This window comes from Mixophyes fleayi, chromosome 5 (assembly GCF_038048845.1).
Source record: "Mixophyes fleayi isolate aMixFle1 chromosome 5, aMixFle1.hap1, whole genome shotgun sequence".
Lineage (NCBI taxonomy): Eukaryota > Metazoa > Chordata > Amphibia > Anura > Limnodynastidae > Mixophyes > Mixophyes fleayi.
The window spans coordinates 68056088-68079664 of NC_134406.1; the positions used below are offsets into that span (position 1 = coordinate 68056088).

The 23577-nt window shown below is 42.8% G+C and overlaps 1 long non-coding RNA gene across 2 annotated transcripts in view; it reads right to left on the reverse strand.

The window, feature by feature from the left end:
* LOC142158418 (uncharacterized) overlaps positions 1 to 23577 on the reverse strand; it is a 401996-nt gene that overhangs the window by 231147 nt on the left and 147272 nt on the right. The window lies entirely within an intron of this gene.

Genomic DNA, 23577 nt, shown 5'->3' on the forward strand with positions numbered 1-23577 from the left:
ACTTTGTCAATACTTGTAGATCAGCCTAATAAAGAATGATTGAGAATGTGTTTGTTTTACTTTTATTTGCTATTCAGTATCATGTAATAATACTGTTTCTCCAAGTATGGTTCAAATCAGGTTTCACCTTTTCCTAATGCTGCTGATGCTTGTTATTATTGATTCTTACATTCAATACTTTAATAACCATTTAGACACAGTGAGCCTTGTTACTGAAAATCAGCATTGTCCGTCAGCATCTACATGAGCATCATCTGGGAGAATTTCCATTTTGAGTAATTAGATTTGATTTTTGCTCTAATTGATTAGCAAGCCTGGTAGTTAATAGCCAGAATGCTTGTTGTGATCAAAGTAACAAGTGGACAATACTGTCCTCCAAGCAAATATAACACTTGTAAGGACTTTAGTTGGTCAGACCGTGACTAAAATCGATACAAATGAAAATATAGCCTAATGGAATTGTAATTAAATACACAATTATAACCGTGATATGCCTGTTTGACATGTAAGTAGTGAATAACTATTTGATCTGATACTGTCTAAATGGAGACTAGAACATACCGTAGCATGTAGCAATAAAAGGCACCTAATAGAGCAGTGTTTTCAGAATCAAGACAACAAATATCCCAAATATGCTCAAAGACCAAGGGATATATTTACTAAACTGCAGGTTTGAAAAAGTGGAGATGTTGCCTATAGCAACCAATCAGATTCTAGCTGTCATTTTGTAGAATGTAGTTAATAAATGCTAACAGGCATCTGATTGGTTGCTATAAGCAACATTGCCACTTTTTCAATCTCGCAGTTTAGTAAATATACCCCCAAATGTGACTGAGCCTCATACCAATGTGCACAACATTAATCAGGCTTATCAAATTTTCTCCTGAGGAAATTCCTAAGTGAGGACTCCAGATCCAAAGACATATTCAGATAGAGAAAGAGGAAACAATTAGTGTAATGCAGTGGATCCTAAACTTTCTCAGTACGAGGCACCCTTAGGGTCTCCATAATTTTTTTAAGGCACTCCAAACCATAATAATTAAAAAGTAGTACCTTGCTTACCACTGGCCTTGGCCACGGCACCCCTGTAAGATTTCCACGGCACCCCAGGGGGCCACGGCGCAGTTTGGGAACCACTGGTGTAATGTATTTTATGATTAAAATATATGTAGAACACAAGATTGCTTTCCCCAGGCTCTACAAGAGTACTGAGAAGGATTTGGTTACATTTTGCTGACATGAGGAAACGATAACGCAACAAGTTTGGACGAACCGTATTTTAGCTGTGGTAATCGTTAATACGATTACCACAATTACGACACCCACTTCACCTGTAAAGAAAAAACAAAAGTGTTAAAAACCAAAGTAAATAGTAATAGACTTACCTTGAAACCGACTCTGCAGATCACCGATGGAGCAGAATGCTGACCGCAAGTGATTTCGACTGAAGAGCTGTCCGTCACTACTGTTTAGTGTCATAGCGACTTCTATTAATCTGAAAGCGACAATGTCGGGTTAAGTGTTTAAGCACTTAAACTGCGGTGGCCCGACATTGCCGTTTTAAATTCAGATTAATAGAAGTCGCTATGACACTAAACAGTTATGTTATATGGCTATGTACAACTCGATCTTTAATATTCTTAGATTGCCTCCAACTCATAGAGAAGTTTGAGCAAAGAATTATCGCTACTTTTAACATCTTTAGACTGTGCCAATATATTTGCAAAATTTGATGGATTTGTTTCCATTACCAACAAACATCACTTTATTTCATATTTGTTTTATTAGGAGGATATACTAATGAAGTTTTGTCCCAATATTTGGACAAATAGCTCTTTTAATCTTCGTTTTAATATATCCTCTTTCCAATCATCTCTGACTAAGTTGTCTTGATCGTATTTCAAGTTTTTGGTCATCAGAACAGTTACGTCTAGTTCTTAGGAAAATGGAAGCTCTTTACTTTCGATAGATCTTGGTCATCAATTTGCTGTTTTTGTTTCCAGACCTTAGTCTTAAGTATTTTATAGGCTAACTGAAGGTTATGAATATTATAAATTAAAACCTGAATAAATTCCTCAAATTGAGAGTCCTGACCCTCCCTGAGAATCAAAAGTTTGTATTATGTAGCATATCCATAGACAGATGTATTCTATGTATTTCTCATATGACTCACAAATGACTAGTTCACTCTACTACCAACCCAAGTAGGGGTTGCTGTACGGAGGGGCACAACTTGCTCACATCGCTGTTCCTCTAATTGGAGATAGAACTTATCCTTGAAGATGAAGTAATTTTTAGTAATAATGACATTCAGAAGACAAAGACAAATTCATTAAAGTCATCAGTTCCATCAATTTTTAGGAAACCCCTTACTGCTTTTACACCAGTGTTATGATTGATACTGGGGTAGAGAGATTCTATTTCACAAATTACAGCCAGGTTAGGGCTGATTGTTATTTCATCAAGTTTTTCAAGAAGCTGGATGTATCATTAATATATGAGAGATATTATGTTACATATTTGCTTAAGGGTTTTTCTACAAATACACTATTTTTGGGGATCTTTGGAAATATGTAAAATATTGGTGTTCTTGTATTTTATACCATAAGAAAATCCATTTCTGTTTTCATGATTGTGCCTTTTTGATATCTTCCACTAGTTTTTTTTAATATAATTTAGCATAATTACTAGTTGGGTTAAAAAATCAGTTTGTGTTTTTAAAATATGTTTTTATAACATTATATATAATTAAGTTGTCTTATGAAGGTATGCATATTACCTAATTTCTCCAAAGGATTTATAGTGATCTCATTCCATTCTTAAATTTTCCTAAGAGCTTCCACTTCAGTCTTACTTAGATTTTCTCTTGCTGTATATTCTGTGGTACAGCAAGAGGAAATCTAAGCAAGACTGAAGTGGAAGCTCTTTTAAGAATGGAATGATGTCACTATGAAGATGTGGTAACTATTTCCTCCAAAATTTGGAGGACCTCAAAATCATCCAAATTAATATTATTATTATTGTTATTATTATTATTATTATTATTATTATTATTTATAAGGTGCAACAACCTTCTGCAGCACCGTACAGAGCAGCATTAGAACAGGAGTAGAACAGAACTTAACTTTTAACATACATAAACATAACACAAGTAGCAAAACGTAATACGATTGAGAAATATATAAGGGTGACTTAGGTGACTAATGCCGGAGGAGAAGAACTGCATAAAGAGCAGGAGATTATGAAACAAGAAGAGATGGGGGGATACAATACTAAGAAGGGTCCTGCTTGTGAGATCATACAAGTGGACTGGTAAACAGGTGAGATTTTAGGGAGCATTTGATGCATTGAAGGCTTGGGGAGAGTCTGATAAAAACAAGGGATAACATTCCAGAGGTGAAGAGAAGGATGGAGTATGGAAGGGAGATGAGGGTGGAGATGTAGGAGGGAATGAGTCTTGCAGGGGGCACTGAGATGGAAGGGAGAAGAAGTTGGAGATGTAGGAGGGGGAACTGATTGTGGATGTAGGAAACACCTTAGAGAGCCTGAAAAGCATATAGTACCATCTGTGGTATAATTTGTAATCTGTTTCCTTGATCTGCGTGAAGATCGAGCTTTTGACAATGCCCGCTCTGACCTCCTCCCTGCAAGACTCATCCGGGGGAGAGGAGGTTCCAAATCCCTTTCCCATTCCCATTCGTGCCGTCCCTGGTGACTCGAAAGTAGTCTCAATCAGCCAGTTATAGACCGAGGATATTATCCCCTTAGTGAGTGGGGAATGTAGGCACCAACATTCAAAAAATTGAGGGCCTGTAAGGTGTTCCGGGGGCAGGGACATAGAATAATTGTAGATCCCAAAGTATTCGTAGAAGAGGGGACGGAAGGGGTTGAATATTTATTGAAGTTCCGACAAGGCTGCCCAGGTCCTGTTGACCACGAGATCATATACCACTTGGATCCTGGCTCAACTCTGTGTTTAAAATGCGGGAAGGAGTTCCTGAGGGGGTTATTCCAGAGTGGTGTAAGGGGTGAGATAGAGGTAGTGAGTTTGTATCTGGACCAGCAGTTGTCCTATAGAAACATGTAAAATTTGAGAGTCGGGAGGGAATAGGCCAAGAGCAGCCGGTCGGCACTGGGGAGGCCTAGAAGTGGACTCTTGTAAAGAGCGTCTCGAAGTCCACCCATGCTGTAGTCCGATAGGGAGCATAGGTGATTGCTACCTGGCTTAAGTGGGCTGCCACGGATCCTGGGTTTCCTAAGGTCTGTGACCAAAATTTTGGGTGGTTTCCAATGCCAGATGAATTTAAAAACGGAAGATTGTAAAGCTCAGAACACAGAGTCGAGAACTTTCACCTTGGGAGTCTGGAACAGATACATGAGTTCAGGGACCAGGTTCATCTTGATGGAGATTATCCTGCCCAGCCACGAGATGATATATCCCTGCCAGAACCTGAGGTCTTGCTTAATTCTAGTTAGGAGGTGGGGGAAATTTTCTTGATCTAGTCTACTGTACTGGGAATATAATTAATAGGGAAGCGCTGATATAGTCAACTTAATATTTATTGCAAAAACACTTTAAAATCAATATTGAAAAAAACACTGTTATTGTATAAATGAGTATAATCATATACATATACCGGTAAACACTAATTAATAAATCCGTATTGAATATACATAAAAATAAAGCAATAGAATTATAGAGGTACCATCATATAAAATAAATAGTTAAATCAATTTGAAATAAAATTAAAATAAAAAATTGTTTATTACAGCTTATAACATTCATATAATGATGCTATACCTACAATATGGACACCAGGGGGTAAATGTATCAAAGTCCGGTTTTTGCATCTCGCGGGAGATCGGCGTCTTTGCAGCTAAAATTTAAAGGGGCGAAGGCAAGTTTGCCTTTACAAGCCATCGCCCCTTTAAATTTTAGCTGCAAAGACGCCGATCTCCCGCGAGATGCAAAAAACGGACTTTGATACATTTACCCCCATATGTGTCTATTAATAAGTAAATTCCACAACAGATGTAACAGTCTCAATGTAACTATGTCCGATAATGGAGAACTTAGAATGACAATTTGCATCCAATATGCTTGTAGTTCAATAGTAATGTGTGGAACTTATCTTATAAGCACATTATACAAACTTCCTTCTGTTGGAATGGCCAGTCAATTCAGTAGATATGATAAGTTTCTCAACCCACTAATAGCGTTCTCGTGGGTAGAAGTGATGCCGGATATGATGTCATCCGACGTGTTTCTCCGTTACAAAATCCCAGTTTCATCAGAGGTAAGTATCACAAGGGGGATTGAGCCCCTTATAATGAAAGTGGCTCAAATGATCATGTAATCAACGATATGTTAATTAATGACGATAAGCCAATCATACGCAGTTAGTCTCTCAACACTGCTCAAACCAGTGGTTTAGCTTATCTCGGCCGTCTGCCAATCAGATAGATCATAAGTTCCCTTCGGGCATTATATGATTTTAAAGTGTTTTTGCAATAACTATCAAGTTGACTATATCAGCGCTTCCCTAATAATTATATTTTTTAATTTTTTTGACTGTCAGGCGGCGTCCCTGCATTCCCACTAGGGATGCCTGCCTGTCATTTCTGTTTGGGGACATCCTGTTGCCAGGCAACAGGGATGCAGCTTTCCCTGGCAGTCTGAGTGCTGCTGGGCTCGTGCGTAGTGTGCATCCCATTGCTAGGCAAAGGGACACTTCTCTTCCAGCTCCTGTGAGCGGCCAATCGCTCCTCTGACCACTCTCTTCTTCCTGCTCCTCCTACCAGCAATAGGTAGCCAGTATTTAAATCTGACTGACACCATTAGGGTGCCAGAGTATCAGGTCTTCCTGCCTCCAGCGTTCTATTGTGTATCCTGCATTGCTTCTAGTGATTGACTCAGCTTGCTACTTGACCCTTCTCCTGAATTGTGATTTATGCTTGTTCACCTGGTTCTGACTTTGGCTACTCTGACCTCGCTATCTGGATTTCCCTCGGTACCACGCTTCCAGTTTGGTCTGACCCAGATTGTTTTGACTATTCTCACCTCGGCCACACTGGTAATTTTCCTGGAGAACCATGACCCTTGCACCTCTTGCAGCCGAGTCCAAACATCCTTGCGGGGGTCCCTGGTGAAAACCAGGGGAGCGCTAGACTCCCCAAGGTCTACATGAAAGGACCGAAAACCAGTAGTCCGTCATATAGAGTGAGGAAAAATGTGGCAAAACGACTCCGAAAGAGAGTTCACGGGCAGCATATTTCAAGGAGGTGGAGCTGGGCCGGTGGATGTAACGGCTCTTGTCACAATCGACCACTCGGTGGTCGGGAGCTTCCTAGCTGTTCTGGCCTTGACCCTGGCTCCAGGGACCCGGGGTCAAGGCCAGGTGTGGAGTGATTGGGGGGGGGGGGGGGCTGGAGCAGGAAGTCCCATAGTCTCAAGAAGATGAACACCTTACGGAGTGGAGCTTGTTAAAGTGCCAGAGAAGAATGCGAAAAAGAAAGTCACTTCGATAGTGGATGTTATTGCCTTTAAGCAGTGTTGTGATTACTTTCATCTCCCTTCTCTTGAGAAGGGTTGGCGGGGTAATATCTTGGTAACTCTCCATCAAGTGAAACTGATTGTGTTATGGGATTTCTTCAGAACCGCCTCCTTAGTAGTATAATAGTGGCAGCAGAGGATGACATCCTGGGGTTGATAAGCTTCCTGGGATGGGGGACATAGAGCTCTGTGCACACTGTCCAAGAGAAGTTGGTCTTCCAAGGTGGATGGAGCAAGACGGCCAAAGAGTTTCTTCGGGTATTGGTCCAGCACAGAGAGGTCCACGTCTTCAGAGATGCCCTGATGCACAAGTTGTTACGCCAGGCCCTATTTTCTTGATCCTCCTGCTGTTCCTGTAGGTGGAGCATATCCTATTGCAGCCGCTACAGGTCAGTGTCCACAGCCCGGTGAGAGGAGATAACCTTGTCAACATTGAATTTGAGTTGGTCAATCCTGTCTCCAAGGTCATGCAGTTCAGCAGCCAAAGACCCAAAAGCTTTATGCACTTCTGCCTGGACCACCTGCACCGATCTCCTAGCCTCTCTCGTAAAATAAGAATCGTAGGCCTTTACAAGTCAGCGGGAAGCTGTCGGAGTCATCAGAGTCTGAATGGTCGTGGCAGTGCAGAGGGGAGGCTCTCTTGGTTTTAGCATCTGTATAGACAAACTTCTTAAGGCTCTGACGCAGATCTGAGCCACCATTTTTCAGGCTGCCTTTTGGTATAGCGAGCAAGTGTTAAACTACAAGGCAGAGCAGGCAAAATAAGCAGCTAAAATCTATATAAGGCCCTGTGTTTTTCACTTGTTCCCCCTTTTCCCTAAGATCTTAATATCTTACGAGCAGAGACCTCTCCATCCTTTGGTTTGTTTAGTATATTACATTTGTCTACAGTAATATTAAGGTGATAAAACTCCCTTAACATGCAGTGAAGAAAATATCTTATTTAACGCATTATACATTTGGTCACAAAGAAAATGAAACCGTTCAGCACAATGTAATATATAGAAGTCCCACATATGTATACTTACATACACTTACAAGTTTAAGGGGTAAATTTATCTAGCTGCGGGTTTGAAAAAGTGGAGATGTCGTCTATAGCAACCAATCAGATTCTAGCTGTCATTTTGTAGAATGTACTGAATAAATAATAACTAGAATCAAATTAGTTGCTTTAGGCAACATTTCTACTTTTTCAAACCTGCAACTTGATAAATTTACCTCCTAAATGTCTGCACTTTTCTGTCTAGATTAACAGCTCTTAGTTCCTATGGGAAATATAATTAAAGGGGCTTCGACTCAACTCCTATATACTGAAATCTGAGATTCTGGAAATACTTCACAGCAAGTGTTAGAAATAAGAAAAAAAGGATACCAATTATTTCCTGGACACTTAAAATTCCTAAGTAGACAACAATGACTTCATTATGAATTGAATTCCAGGTTACAAAATATAGTTTCAAATTGGAAGAAGGTCTAGAAATATGATCAGTAATACGTGCAAAAATATATAAGTTATACAAATACATGCTTGTCTCTCCTTATATACCATTCACAGCCTGTATTGAAGCAGCCTTTAAAGCAAGTATCCAATTTGTTGATTCCATCTCTAACAAATTGTACAGTGCTACATTATTTGTTGGTGCTTCAGACATACTGGGAACAGCTGCCATTTTTTGGCCTGAAACAAATTCATGAGATGTAACTTGACATAGAAACATAGAACTCATGCAGTGAGTGTCCTAAAAAAATCTATTAACTTTTAGATACTCCAAAGCTGGCCACTAGATGTCACTATTACAGTACTAACTGAAAAAAAAACTTTATTATTATCTGCTTGTCTGTTTAGATGCAAGCATTAAGAAAAAGTTCTTGTGTTAATAATTTGCTTAATATTTGTAATTATTTAATTTAAAAATTCATATACATATATATATATATATATATATATATATATATATATATATATATATATATATATATATATATATTGAGCTATTAATAATATTCACAAATAGGTAAAAGTCACAGAACTAAGGAATTTGGGAAAAGGCTCTGATTAAATGTCTACACAATAATATTAATCTGTTTTATGATATTTTCCTTCTGTTCTTCTGTAGTCATTAAAATTTAAGATTTATTGTATCGGACTGCTTAAATTTTTTAAAGTGAATTGTAATAAAGTTCTGTAAAAAAATCCAGCCACAGATCCAGCCAATGTGGTGAGGGTCAACAAGTACAGAAGCCAAGAAGTGTATATATATCCCCAATTAGGTACTTACCTAAATATGTTTTATGGCAATAATGAATCTAAGAAATATTAGTTATACAAAGAATTATACAAATAGCTAGGATAGATTTCCTCACATACCCAAAATTTATGTAAGGGGGAGAATCAGACTGGACCTCTGCGTCTACGAAGGATTACTGCAAATCCTAAAAAAACCATAACGATAGAAGTATTAATTTGAGAGAAAAAGCGCAAAAAGGTTCAGTCTGACACATGACTTCATTCAAACAGCTACAAGATAGCATAAATAAAATATTATAATTTATTTACTATCAACATTAGCATACATACAAGGCCTACCATCTGATCAATACTATAAAGATAAAATAAGGATGTAACTTTGCAGATCCAGATTCCTTACATGTTTCTCCATCTATTGAATGAATGTTTCATCAGAGAGTACCTGAATTCTCTACTACTTAAATTATAACTGTCCAATCATAACAAACAGGGGCTGGCTGGGCTGGGAATCAGGGGAACATCTGCCCTTCGGGCTGGTCCCATAGTGGGATACCTTGGGCTGGTTCACTGGGCTACCATCATTTTATTCCCTTTAAAATATTCCTAATAGATTGCTGATCCAAGTCTCGCAAAGTACATTATCATATATATCTGTGGAGGAGTGCCCCGCCGCAGAGCCCATGAAGAGAGCGAAGACCGAAGAGAAGAACATTAACTTACCATTCCTGTGTTCCGGCGCCGGTAAGTATGCTTCCTTCCCCGCAGGTTCCGGCAGCAGTGGGCAGGTGACCCAATCAGGGCTCACCTCCCCCTGCTGGCCAATCGGCGGCTGGATGATTGAGCCAATCCTGGCTCACCTCTGGCCGTTTAAATTATTGGCACCATGGCGAGCCATTCAGCGCCCGTGGCGACTGATGATGGCACTTTGGCGGTTATTTAAGCCGGGCGCCGCCATCTTTAGGGTAGTTCGTCGGCGGACCCAAAGAGAGAGGACATCATGGGACCTCCGCTGTGAAACAGAAAGAAGACGCCGGCGGAAGTGGCAGGCTGCCACTAGAAGAAAGCGCTGGAGACGTTGGTGGGGTGCCCTTGTAAGGGCTAGGAGCGCCCCAGTCCAGAAGACAGCCACGCCAAACCAGAGACGAGGCGCTGCCGGCTGGAGGGTCTGGAAGACCTGAAGAAGAGGTCGGGAGGCAAGTAGAGTATCAGGATACTCTATGCGGGGCAAAGAGCTCATAGTCAGGGCACAAGGCCCTGTAGGTAGCTGGACCTAGAGCCCATAGTGTGTAAGGGCACAAGGCCCTAGGTAGCTGGGCATAGAGCCCATATTTAGAAGAGCATAAGGCTCCTAGTAGAGAGGGCACTAAGCCCTGTAGGTAGAACGGGCGTGAGAGCCCTGAGCTAGAATAGGGCGCAGGTTCCAGAGTTGTGTAAGTAAATCTAGGTGATAGTTCTAGGCAACAGGTGAGCAGAAGGTTCCTGTTACTGCTATACAGACCGACTGGTTAGGTAGCAGAGGTAAGTGTATCCCATTGGTAGCCTTCCAGATACAGCAGCAAAGTGTTATTGCAGCTATGTTGTGAAATACAGTATTGTGCATTGTATGTGATTGTGCTGTGTATGTTTATTTATAGGTGCAAGACGTCAGGCCCCCAATTAAAGGTAGGCTCTTGTTTCTGACTGTAATCCTGTGATACCCTGTGTCTGTGGGGACAAGGGGCTAGCTAGAGCACACATGTAGTGAGGGTTAGGACACACAGTAGTCTTCCCGTCCCGTAGGTCCCTGGGGATATGTGCGATTCCTGAGGCAGTGATTGGGTACCTCACTGGCAGTGCAGCACAGCCCTTTTGAATTCCAGCAGTGAGTCCCGTGGTTCCAATTGGGTGTCCCAGTCTGAGTTCCGGCAGATTCCCTGGCGGTTCCAGATTGGGGCAGTGTTCCACTTGGGTGAACGTGACCGTCTCGAATTCTGGTAGTGGCCACTGGCGGTTCCGAGTGGAAGTTGCCACCCGTGTGGCGCGTTGCTCCAGTGAGCTTCGATCATGCAGGTGACAACTGGTCCTTAGGATTCTGTGAGTGACCCCATAGTGAGAAGATAGTCTTTTCGGTATGACCTGGGTGAGGGACAGGGTCAGTCGCGGAGTAGAAGGTGAACACCGGCTGGTGTTCCCCGCAGGTAGAGGGAGGAGGTCTAGGGAGTGCACTACATCCAGTACTTAGCGAAGTTGCGTACCCAACCATTAGTTGTTTGTTTTAGGGTCAGGGCGCCTGTTGTTAGCTAGTACCAGTTGTGTGGGTGGTACATTTAGCCTCACCTGTAGAGTAGAGGGAGGACGTGTTGTGTTCTGTCTTCCACACGTGACGGAGAGGAGCAGGAGAGCAGGGACCGGAAGTTGGAGTGTCCCCGGTGAGTATCGCTCTCAATTCTTTCTTCCTGTTAGGCCCTTACCGAGAGGTGAGTGGAGTATTTGGGGCAGGGTTGTTCCTGGTCCCAAATACTCGTAGTCCCCGCGCCCTTGGCAAGAACAAATGGAGGTGACAGTCCTTTTCTGGTAGACACGGCCTTAATTTCTGTTTCTTCCTTAGAGGTAAGTGGAGTAATTTGACAGGGGTTCAGTTGCTGATCTGCTGGGATAGGAGAGCGGCTGGGGTGACTCAGAAGCGGACGGAAGGTGGTCATCATTTGGAAGGTAAGATATCGGTGTGCATCTGTCTTGTTCCCCCGCAGGCGTTACATATCCACAAACCCACAAACTTAGGCGCAGATTTATTTTGGAAGAGCAGTACTAAGGACCTACCCACGAGGATATCTGTTACGGAGGAGGTGCCTGCCAAATATAGTCAGTGTAATGTAAGTATGGGCAGCATGGTGGCTAAGTGGTTAGCACTGCCTTACCGCACTGGGGTCATGAGTTCAATTCCCGATGATGGCCTTATCTGTGAGGAGGTTGTATGTTCTCCCCTTGTTTGCGTGGGTTTTCTCTGGGTGCTCCGGTTTCCTCCCACACTCCAAAAACATACTGGTAGGTTAATTGACTGCTAACAAACTGACCCTAGTGTGTGTCTGTCTCTGTCTGTCTCTGTCTGTGTCTGTCTGTGTTAGGGAATTTAGACTGTAAGCTCCAATGGGGCAGGGACTGATGTGAGTGAGTTCTCTGTACAGCACTGCGGAATTAGTGGCGCTATATAAATAAATGTTGGTAATAATAATAATACCTGGGTGCCATGGTCCTCCTAAGAAAGTCATACCTGACAAACCTATTCCTCCAGTGAACTTCTTTGGCACTGCCCTGCTGCATCTTCGGCTGCCACAGCTACATCCCAAGCTACGTCGCGATCAGTACATCAAACTTCCCAAACTTCTCCACCTAGAACACATCCAGAACTCTCTGATGTCCCGATAGACACACAGGCCTTGGAAATGGATGGCCCTGTTACTTTGAGGTAAATTCAGTCTTTGTTGAGCGCTTAAAACAGACGTCACCTCTAAAGTCAGTGCACCGATCAAAGATATCAAGGCTGATGTCACTCTCTTGGGAACCAGAACGGATCAATTGGACATAAGTTGAAGGAACTTGGGGCTTTCCACAATAATTTGATATCTGCTCATGACCTTCTGCAGGAAGAAGTTGCTGGGAACAAGGACAAAATGGTGGATCTTGAGGACAGATCACGACGCAACAATATCAAAATTCAGGGTATCCCTGACTCTATTGCTAACTCTGACCTCTATGAATAAGCCACAGACGTATTCCATAAGCCAGTGGTTCCCAAACTTTTGCAGTTCGCGGCACCCTTAGAGTCGCCATAATTTTTTCAAGGCACCCCTCCAAAATAATTACCGAGCAGTCCCCTTTTATAAGTAGTTGGGTCAAAAAAACGTATTAAGTATTTAGGTCAGGACAGAAATACTTATTTAGTTGTATGCAAAAATATTACAAATAAATCCAAGGGATAACAATATTTTTATATATTTTTTTCAATTATATTTCTGTCAAAGAATAATTTACACCTAACTCACACTGAGCCCTTCATCCACACTCTGTGCCCTCCTTCATCTCCACACACTCTGTGCCCTCCTTCATCTCCACCCCTCACTCTGTGCCCTCCTTCATCTCCACCCCTCACTCTGAGCCCGCCATCATCTCCAGTCATCACACTCTGTACCCGCCATCATCTCCAGTCATCACACTCTGCCCCTGTCATCAACTGTCATCACACTCTGCCCCTGCCATCTTCTGTCATCACACTCTGCCCCTGCCATCTACTGTCATCACACTCTGCCCCTGCCATCTACTGTCATCACACTCTGCCCCTGCCATCTACTGTCATCACACTCTGCCCCTGCCATCTTCTGTCATCACACTTTGCCCCTGTCATCTACTGTCATCACACTCTGCCCCTGTCATCTTCTGTCATCACACTCTGCCCCTGCCATCTTCTGTCATCACACTCTGCCCCTGCCATCTTCTGTCATCACACTCTACCTCTGCCATCTTCTGTCATCATACTCTGCCCCTGTCATCTTCTGTCATCATACTCTGCCCCTGTCATCTACTGTCATCACACTCTGCCCCTGTCATCAACTGTCATCACACTCTGCCCCTGTCATCTACTGTCATCACACTCTGCCCCTGTCATCTACTGTCATCACACTCTGCCCCTGTCATCTACTGTCATCACACTCTGCCCCTGCCATCTTCTGTCATCACACTCTGCCCCTGTCATCTACTGTCATCACACTCTGCCCCTGTCATCTTCTGTCATCACACTCTGCCCCTGCCATCTTCTGTCATCACACTCTGCCCCTGCCATCTTCTGTCATCACACTCTGCCCCTGTCATCTTCTGTCATCACACTCTGCACCCCCCTACCCCGTGTCCCGCAGCCAGGTAGCGAAAAAAAAGAAAAAAATACCAATCTGGAGGCACCCGGGACCCAGCATCCTCCTCTCTCCTGCTTGTCACAGACTGTCGGGTCGTGATGACGTCATAACGCCCGACGTTCAATGAGAAGTGAGGAGGGAGGATGCTGGGTCCCGGGTGCCTCCAGATTGGTAAGTATTTTTTTTTTTATTATTCGCTACCTGGCTGCGGCACCCCTGTCACAGCGCCGCGGCACCCCTGGGAGCCGTGGCGCACAGTTTGGGAACCGCTGCCATAAGCTATTACCAATGGCTTGGACTAATGATCTTCTCTTAGATCATATTCATCGTCTGCCTAAATCTCGAAATGCCCCAGATTTGGCACCCAAAGATACTTTATTACGGGTGCACTTCTACAGAATTAAAGAACAAATTCTGCAAGCTTCTTTGCCTTTTTCATCTACTCGGGCAGAGTTGGGAGACCTACAACTGTACCCAGATTTGTCTGCTGCTACTCTGGCCAACCACAGGTCGTTTCACCAGATAACGGTGGCCTTACGATCGGCCAACATTCAATATCCCTGGGGCTTCCCAAAAAAACTGCTAGTCCACAGAAATGAAAGCTTTGTGACCATCCCATTGTCATAAATCGGGATCTTAGCCGCACTTACCTCATCCGCCGCTGTCATATCAGGGCTACCTGGGTCCCTTCTGGTCATCTGCAGCATTCCCGTTCTCCACACCTTCGTTTGTAAACAAACACATACTGTTTGTTCTGCTGCATGGGCGCGGCCATCTTGGATGCAGTCAGGTGATCATTCCAAACCAACCAGATTCAGAAGCTGTGATCACATGAACTGATCAGCCAATAGTTGTTTGGGACATCCTATTTAAACCTGCTGCTGTGATCTGTTCATTGCCAGAACAACACACTTCTCTCCAGAGGATAGTTCTTGGCTTCAGTGTTCCTGACTGCATTACAAGTGCAGTGTTCCTGTCTGCATTGCAAGTGCAGTGTTCCTGACTGCATTACAAGTGCAGTGTTCCTGACTGCATTACAAGTGCAGTGTTCCTGACTGCATTACAAGTGCAGTGTTCCTGTCAGAATTACAAAGTGCACTGTTCCTGTCTGCATTACTAGTGCACTGTTCCTGTCAACATTTCTAGACTGCTCATTCCCCTGCTATATTCTACAATCAGCAAGAACATGAGCAGGAAGATCATCCAGGCTGCTAGGTTCTGTTTCAGTCCTGCTCCAGCTAGTCCCAAGGGTCCCGAATCGGATCAAGAAATACAGACGTCCGTGACAGTTTGTTCTGGCAAAATGGATCCGCTAGGGGAATATACCCCGAGGGAGGACTCTGTCCAAATATTAGCTGAACGCATTGACAGACAAGAAACTAACCAGGGGCAAATTTTGAGATTGCTGCAGGATGTTTCTACTCGTATGGATACCTTGCAGTTATTCCGCAGTCAACCATCCCATACTCCGCCTGAGCCAGTAATACCTGCTTCACTACCTACTTCATCCGGACTCCATCTTCCCAAGCCAGCTAAATACGATGGCGATCCGAAGAATTGCCGCGGGTTTCTCAACCAGTGTAGTATACACTTTGAATTACAACCCGGGAATTTCCCTACTGCACGTACCAAAACTGCTTATATTGTTTCGCTACTATCAGGGCAAGCTCTGGCATGGGCATCACCGCTCTGGGAAAAATCAGACCCAATTTTATTTGATATTGATAGCTTCCTGTCTACCTTCCGCAGAATATTCGACGAGCCTGGAAGAACAACGTCAGCCGCTTTAGATATTCTGCGCCTTCGGCAAGGGCAGCAGTCTGTGGGCCAATATGCCGTTCTATTTCAAACACTTTCCTCTGAACTATCTTGGAATAACGATGCTCTTGTTGCGGTTTTCTGGCAGGGCCTGTCTGACCACATTAAGGATATATTAGTGTCTCGGGACTTACCTACAACGCTAGACCAATTGATTACCACCTGCAATCGGGTTGATCTTCGGTTCAGAGAGAGAGCTCTAGAAAAGAGGAAGCTGAAACACCCCAAGTTCCACACTATTCAACGGGTCCGTGTACCGTCTCCTTTCCCTGAAGGACCCATGCAATTAGGCAAAGCACGTCTTTCACCCACCGAGCGAGAACGGTGAGTTAGAGAGAAACTTTGCTTATACTGTGCCAGTTCCGGACATCTGTTACATCATTGTCCTCGTAAGCCGGGTAAACACACCCTCCTAGCTGACGATGAGGAAGTGAGCCTAGGAGTGGCCCTTCGCTCCCCGCAAGGCAAGGACTGTATTATCCCAGTCACTCTGAAACACGCTCAAGACGACTGGGTAGATCTGCTTCCTTGGGAATGAATTTGCTCATAATAATCATTATCAGGAATCCTCTGCTTCCACTCCATTTCATACGGTCTATGGCCTACACCCCAGGGTACTCTTGTTTACTCCACTTCCTACAGTCTCAGTACCTGCCTCTGAAGTTTTCCAAAATAATTTTTCAGGCCACTGGCGCCAGGTACGGGAATCTCTACTTAAAGCGTCCCAACGCTACAAAATTCAGGCCGACAAAAAGCGACGAGCCATTACAAGCTTGAAACCTGGAGACAGAGTCTGGCTGTCTACTCTCAATCTACGCCTCAGAGTTCCATCTATGAAATTCGCTCCTCGCTTTATTGGACCGTTTAACATCTCCCGAGTCATCTATCCAGTGTCCTACAAATTACATCTACCATCTTACCTCAGGGTACCCAACACCTTCCATATCTCTCTCTTAAAACCACTGGTGCTAAATCGGTTTTATACACCCAAACTGGTTTCTCCTGAAGTGCAGACTGAACATGGTGACGAATATGAAATTAAAGAGATCTTGGACTCTCGGTTTCGACATAAAACCTTACAATATCTAGTCGACTGGAAAGACTATGGTCCAGAAGAGAGGGCCTGGATCAAAGCTTCTGATGTTCACGCTCCATCTCTCATCAAAAAAATTTCACCGCAAGTTTCCAACTAAGCCCCAATCTAAGTGTCCAGTGGCCACTCGTAAGGGAGGGGGTACTGTCACAAATCGGGATCTTAGCCGCACTTACCTCATCCGCCGCTGTCATATCACAGCTACCTGGGTCCCTTGTGGTCATCTGCAGCATTCCCGTTCTCCACACCTTCGTTTGTAAATAAACACATACTGTTTGTTCTGCTGCATGGGCGCGGCCATCTTGGATGCAGTCAGGTGATCATTCCAAACCAACCAGATTCAGAAGCTGTGATCACATAACCTGATCAGCCAATAGTTGTTTGGGACATCCTATTTAAACCTGCTGCTGTGATCTGTTCATTGCCAGAACAACACACTTCTCTCCAGAGGATAGTTCTTGGCTTCAGTGTTCCTGACTGCATTACAAGTGGAATGTTCCTGACTGCATTACAAGTGCAGTGTTCCTGTCTGCATTGCAAGTGCAGTGTTCCTGACTGCATTACAAGTGCAGTGTTCCTGACTGCATTACAAGTGCAGTGTTCCTGACTGCATTACAAGTGCACTGTTCCTGTCAGAATTACAAAGTGCACTGTTCCTGTCTGCATTACTAGTGCACTGTTCCTGTCAACATTTCTAGACTGCTCATTCCCCTGCTATATTCTACAATCAGCAAGAACATGAGCAGGAAGATCATCCAGGCTGCTAGATTCTGTTTCAGTCCTGCTCCAGCTAGTCCCAAGGGTCCCGAATCGGATCAAGAAATACAGACGACCGTGACACCCATCTTCTGACAAGGCCACGGCGATGTTGAAGGATTGGAATGCCCAAATACAAGATCCAACTCCTACTCCCAAACCAAGTCGAGTTGACAAGGAATGGTCTACAAGCAACGTGTAAGACTGTTGCTGCTCATTTCACTTGTTGGAGCTGACTCATTTCAGTATTGATAAAACTCCCTACTCCTGTACCATGCTACTGGACATTACCTCTGTTCCCCAACATGGAGGTACCCTATGCTCCAATCTTTTATTTGACTGTTATGGTTTGATATAGACTGATTCTTGTTTAATGTGTTCAGAGGTTTAACTGTTATGTTAGTAATAATGCATACTGCATTTATGCCTTTCATCATCAGATTTAGTATTACACTATATCTATGGTACAGAATTGTTAAATGATGTGCAAGTATACTTAACAGTATATTTAATGGCTTTGTTTATAATAGTTTGTTTAGACTATATTAGGTTAGAGTGCCCATGGCCCGGGTATACGCCCCCACATACATAAATTCTTTCTGCCACTTCTTTCTTTTGCACAACATTTTGTTCCTTGCAGGATAACCCCACCCTTTCAAGCACCTGTTATGGCCTATAAATTGATTTGAGCAGCTTCCACTTCTGTACTTCTTTGTTTTGCTCAGTCGCATAAGTATTAGTTCTCGTATGGGTACTATTTCAGTTGTTTTCTGTCCTTCTACTCCCACCTTTCCTCCCATGTCTTTTCCTTCTTTCCCTAATCTGTTGGAGACCGCCCAGACTAATTTTTCGGCCACAGGATCTTAACAAAATTATGATCAGAGATAATACTTTAATACTTATCTATAAATGTAAAGGGTCTGAACTCATCTAACAAGCGGATAATTGCTCTCAAGAGCTTTGCGGCCAAAAATGCAGTTATTGTAGCTATTCAGGAGACCCACTTCTCCTTGAACTCCCGACCTCAATTTCACAATCTTAAATACCCAACCTGCTACTCAGCCTCTGGCCCATTTAAGCATAATGGAGTAGTCATTTTGATCGATGCTAATTGCTCTTTCAAACTGAAGAAGCAAATCACTGATAAAAATGGCAGATAGTTAATACTGGTGGGAAAGATATGATGTCAGTTTTTTACCATAGACTCTTTGTACACCCCGAATAGCTGTCAACTCCCCTTTCTTAGGAAACTATGCCAGGCCATTCACAATGCAAAACGAGGAACGTTAATATGTATGGGTCACTTTAATGTAGCCCCAGACCACAAGTTAGATCGCTCCTCTGACCCCTCCAAACATTCTAAGGCTTCCTTTGTTTCTATATCTGCTGCCTTTTCTTAACTCTTAGCGGAATATGATCTGTATGATGTGTGGCGAGCTAATCCTCAGGAGAGAAGGATTACACGTATTTCTTCCATGTACACAATTCATACTCACAAATTGATCTTGTGTTGTCTGATAAATGGTCCCTTCAGCGTATCACAAATGTTAAGATTTTGCCCATAACCTGGTCTGACCACGCACCTATTATTTGGCAGTTGGGACTCATTGCTGGAGACCATCCTCTTAGACATTGGAGACCGGTGGATTATATATTAGCTGATGTTGGCGGGGTTCGCATCAAGCAGGATGCCCTCGATTCTTATCTAGAGATCAATAAACCCAAAGATACCTCCGTTTACATGCACTGGTGTGCCCTTAAGGCTGTTATGAGAAGAGCAGCAATTCAGGCTGCTGCTGCAATTAAAGCTGGAGGCCCTGCATAAATATACCCCCTCAGATCACAAGATTAAAGCAGAGATAAATGCATAAATCCTGCTATATTTTGCAGTTATATATTTTTGTGCGTTGGATTCACAATAATCGCATTGGACAATGTTTATTGGTAAGCGACAAAACAAACATAACAATTTGGGGGCTCTTGAGCGGAGATCATGCTACGGGAAGATTCGCAAAACCTACGGATTTCGGTTTCTCAACAAAGGATGGAAGACGAGTCATATACAGGTAGGAACGCAAATAGTTCTATGCCTTTATATCATCCAGTGTTGCCAAACCGAATATCCGCTTTGTGTAATCCAAGGAGTGCTGGTTAAAATATAGGGACAAGTAAAAAAAACCTGTTTCTTTTTCATGTCATTTAATGATTTAAACGTGGTTTGTTTGCTTATATGTGTTCCTGTTTTGCCACATGTTTAAACAGTTGTATTGATAAATAGTCCTGTTGTATTGTATAGTGAAATGAATTGTTAAAACCCTCTGAGAAGTTAATACCGCCATTTGGGAAAGTATTGTTCTGCACAGAAAATAAAGGTGTATGTGAGTTGTGTGACTGTGAAAGTACTGGTTAAGGACAAAGGTTCTGTTGAGAAAACAAGGTATAAAAATTGACCTTTGGAGAGGTTCTGTTGAGAAACCAGGGTATAAAAATTGACGTTGTGGTATAAGTATGTGGTATACAGTGATACGAAAGCAGGGAATCACCACACACACATGCTGCTGCTGGGAGTTTCCAGGTCTGGACTATAAAAGTCCAGACCCGGGTCTCCCCCCCTTTCTCTTGTCGCCTGCTGTCCCTGGACAACACACTACACTACAGAAAATACACTAGGAACACTACACTAATAGGGACACACTACACTACAGAAAAGATATATATATATTACACTATACTATTCTATAGGATTACACTACACTACAGAAAAGATGTATATATTACACTATACTATTCTATAGGATTACACTACACTACAGAAAAGATACATTACACTACAGAAAATATATATACATTATACTACAGAAAACCTACACTAAGCTACAAGAAAGGATTCTATACTACAGGAACGTTCCCTACATTGCAGATAAAGAATTGGACCCAGCATACAAGGACTTGATAAGTATCATTAATATATATATCCATAGAGCTATATGTGTATTTGTAATGTGGATTTAACTATTTTAAAAATATGAGGTTTCACATATGCTTTGTGTAGAGACAAATAGTTTTAGCTAATTGACCCTTGTGCAATGATGCTATAGAGTTAGAACAATGCAAAAAGACTATAACTAACAGTTGCTAGGGAATTATTTTGCATAAGAAACAGTTGCCAACGAATGAATACAGTCTGTTTTTTTTTTTTCGTTTTCTGTTTTTTTGTGTTTTCTGTTGTTGGTTGATGATAAGGATTGAGAGTAAAGAAATGAAAATGTTTTGTTTGTTTTCTGATACTAAGTAAACTTTGTTTTGTTTTTCTCTTTAAACAAGGACAGCCAGAGAAATATATCTAGTAATTGTGGGGATTGCAGGAGAAATACTAAATTTCCCCTTAAAATACAAGTTAACATTGGGTCATTGTAAAACACTTTCTTCTTCTTTAATGGCTCATGATAACTTATTTGACTGAGATTTAATATTTAAAATGAAGTGTGTGTATATTCTGCTTCAAATTTTGTTTTTTATGTATTCCAGGAAGACACACATAGGAGATACAAAGTATGCATCACAAGGGTTCATTTTGCACTTCTCTATTATAGCCACAAGTCCATCACAGGTTGTATAGATATTGTGTTTAGAGATACAGAGTACCATAGGAACGATGGACGACACTGGATTGGATGGGTGATGTAACTCCCTGTTAAATTTAATAAGAATGGAGGAAGGGTCATAGATTAGTTAAGAGTCAAGGGGATTGGTGAAATAGTTGAGCGACAGTTCCCTGTAGTGTCCAATCCAGCTGTCATCTTGCTGTAAATCTCCTTTTCTGCTTTCCTGATTTTCTGTTGCTCTGCAAGTCACTTCATTATTATTATTCTTTGCTGTCTTATTTCCTGTTCTTTACATCGCTAACTGTCAGTATCTCATTCTTTTGTTATAAAGAGGTACAAAATATGTAGACACTGCCCCAAAGGTCCAATACTTGAGACATTGTCTCACCCACAGGGCTAAGACATTTTTGACAACGGCCAAAATTAGGGATACATACTCTACACTGACATAGTCACGAAGGTAGCTAAAGGTTGTGTTTTCATGCTTATAGAAACTGCTGAGTTTAAGCAGGAGTTTTGTTGTGGAAATATGATTCAAGTTTTATAGATTGCATGTGGTATCTGCCCTTCCAAGTTCTGCATAAACTACATATGTCTCCTGAGCAAAGTGTACAAAGTATGCCTCTAGATGCACAAAGGGTGGAAAGAGGAGACTAGCTGAAGGTGAATTAGGCAGACATACAGTTATGCATCTCTGTGTGAAACATTTGAATAATACTTTTGTCACAAGATCTGACATAATTGAAACCTTTTAGAAAATGTAAAATTTTCATGTTTCTATATTTTTCATAGTCAGATGGACATGTACTGTATACTGTTATAAATTAAGAAGATACTATAAAAATTGACCCCTTTGCCCTCCTCACTTAGCCAAGTAGCTGAACTTGTTGCATTGAGAATGTCATGATAGTTGTCAGAGGGTAAATCAGTTGATATAGATTGGTTTTGAGTATTTTTCTAGGATAGGGGGCAACGTTGAGGTGACAGAGGAACTTTTATGACAATAGCAGGACATGAGTAGCACACTCACATTACATGAAGGACTTGTGACAGTTACCAAATGAAGTAGCTGTTATTTTATTTAAAGCCAACACACGTGACTGCACATGAATTTAATAACAGGGCGGAAGAAGCTGTCAAGTGGGCAGCAGGTTTAAATATGACAACCGACAAATCAATGTTTTTTGTTTTCTTTCTAAATTGTAAACATGCAAGAATTAGTTAAAATGTAAGGCTTGTGTGTCGCGAGCCACGGCGGTTCCCTTGGCCACCGCGACTCACTGCCCCAGCTTGTCTATGTCCTGGCCGTCTCCATGATGACTGGGACGTCACTTCCGCCTTCCTCGCCCCGGTTGCAACAGCCAGGATGCTTTTTCCTCCCTGCTGCTGGACCCGGCCAGCTGTCGAAAAGCCAGGCACGAGCGCAGTTTTTTAAAAGTATTACAGCCTCTTAAGTCTGATTAGTGGAAATAATTACAACCTCCTGGGCTGATTAGTGCAGGTTGGGATCCTGCATCCTCATTGGGCAGCATGTATATTTAAGGCAGGGAGGGCTTAGACTCCCTGCCGGTTATAGCGTCCAGTTCCCTGTTAGCTTGCCTGCTCCTGTCTGTGTTGCTGATTGATTTTGGATTGATTCTCTGTGTATGACCTTTTGCTTGATCTCCTGGATTCTGGATTGTTTGCTTAATGCCCTGACCTCTGCTTTGTTATCTAGACTTCCTTTTGATTGCCGCCAGCCCTGACCTATTGCCTGTACCTCACAACGTCACCTGCTTTGGACTCTAGACCACGGCCTGTTCCTGACTACGTTTCGCTTGTCATCAGCCACTATTCCGCGCTGCGCTACATTCATGAGCTTGTACTACGCTGAGTGTAAGACCTGGGGGCATCTGAATACCTGTGAAGACCTCTACATCCTGTTCTACAAGCTCATGATAGTAGTTGTTAGCCATAACATTGTAACCGGCCAGTGAAGATTTTGGAAGAACTCACTTTCATGGATGAAATCGGCATGAATCCTTCTCCAGCTCAGGTTCTGGCAGCCCAGAAGAACGATCCTGGGTACCGCGGAGACGCTTCCACGCTGAGAAGCTCATAAAAGAATTCTTTAAAAAGTTTTCCGGGAAACAAGGATGTCGGGGTTCCTGGACCCCTCGTCAAGGGGGGTACTGTCACAAGCCGTGGCGGTTCCCCTGGTCACCACGACTCAGTGCCCCACCTTGTCTGCGTCCGGGCGTCTCAAAGATGACTCGGATCGTCACTTCTGCCTTCCTCATCCCGGAAGTGCAGTGAGCGCTCTTTTTCCTGCAGGGAACATTGTTTCCCTGCAGGAAAAAGCGGTCTGGAGGGTTAAGGGATGTGGTCAGGAGTCCTCTGGACTCTGGAGAGATGGACGAGGTAGGCTGTTGTTCCCAGAGTGTATCTTACAGGCCAAGCTGAGGCAGCACATGGTCTGACTCATCTGGGTAAAGAAGGCATCTGCAAGCTGGTAAGAGCATACTGGTGTGCACTAGACTTTTTTTTCTCAACCTAGTAAGAAGGCAATGTCCTGTCTTACTTGAGTGAGGAAAAATGTTGGTAAGCCATTACCAATAGAGCCATCCCATACCCCTCCT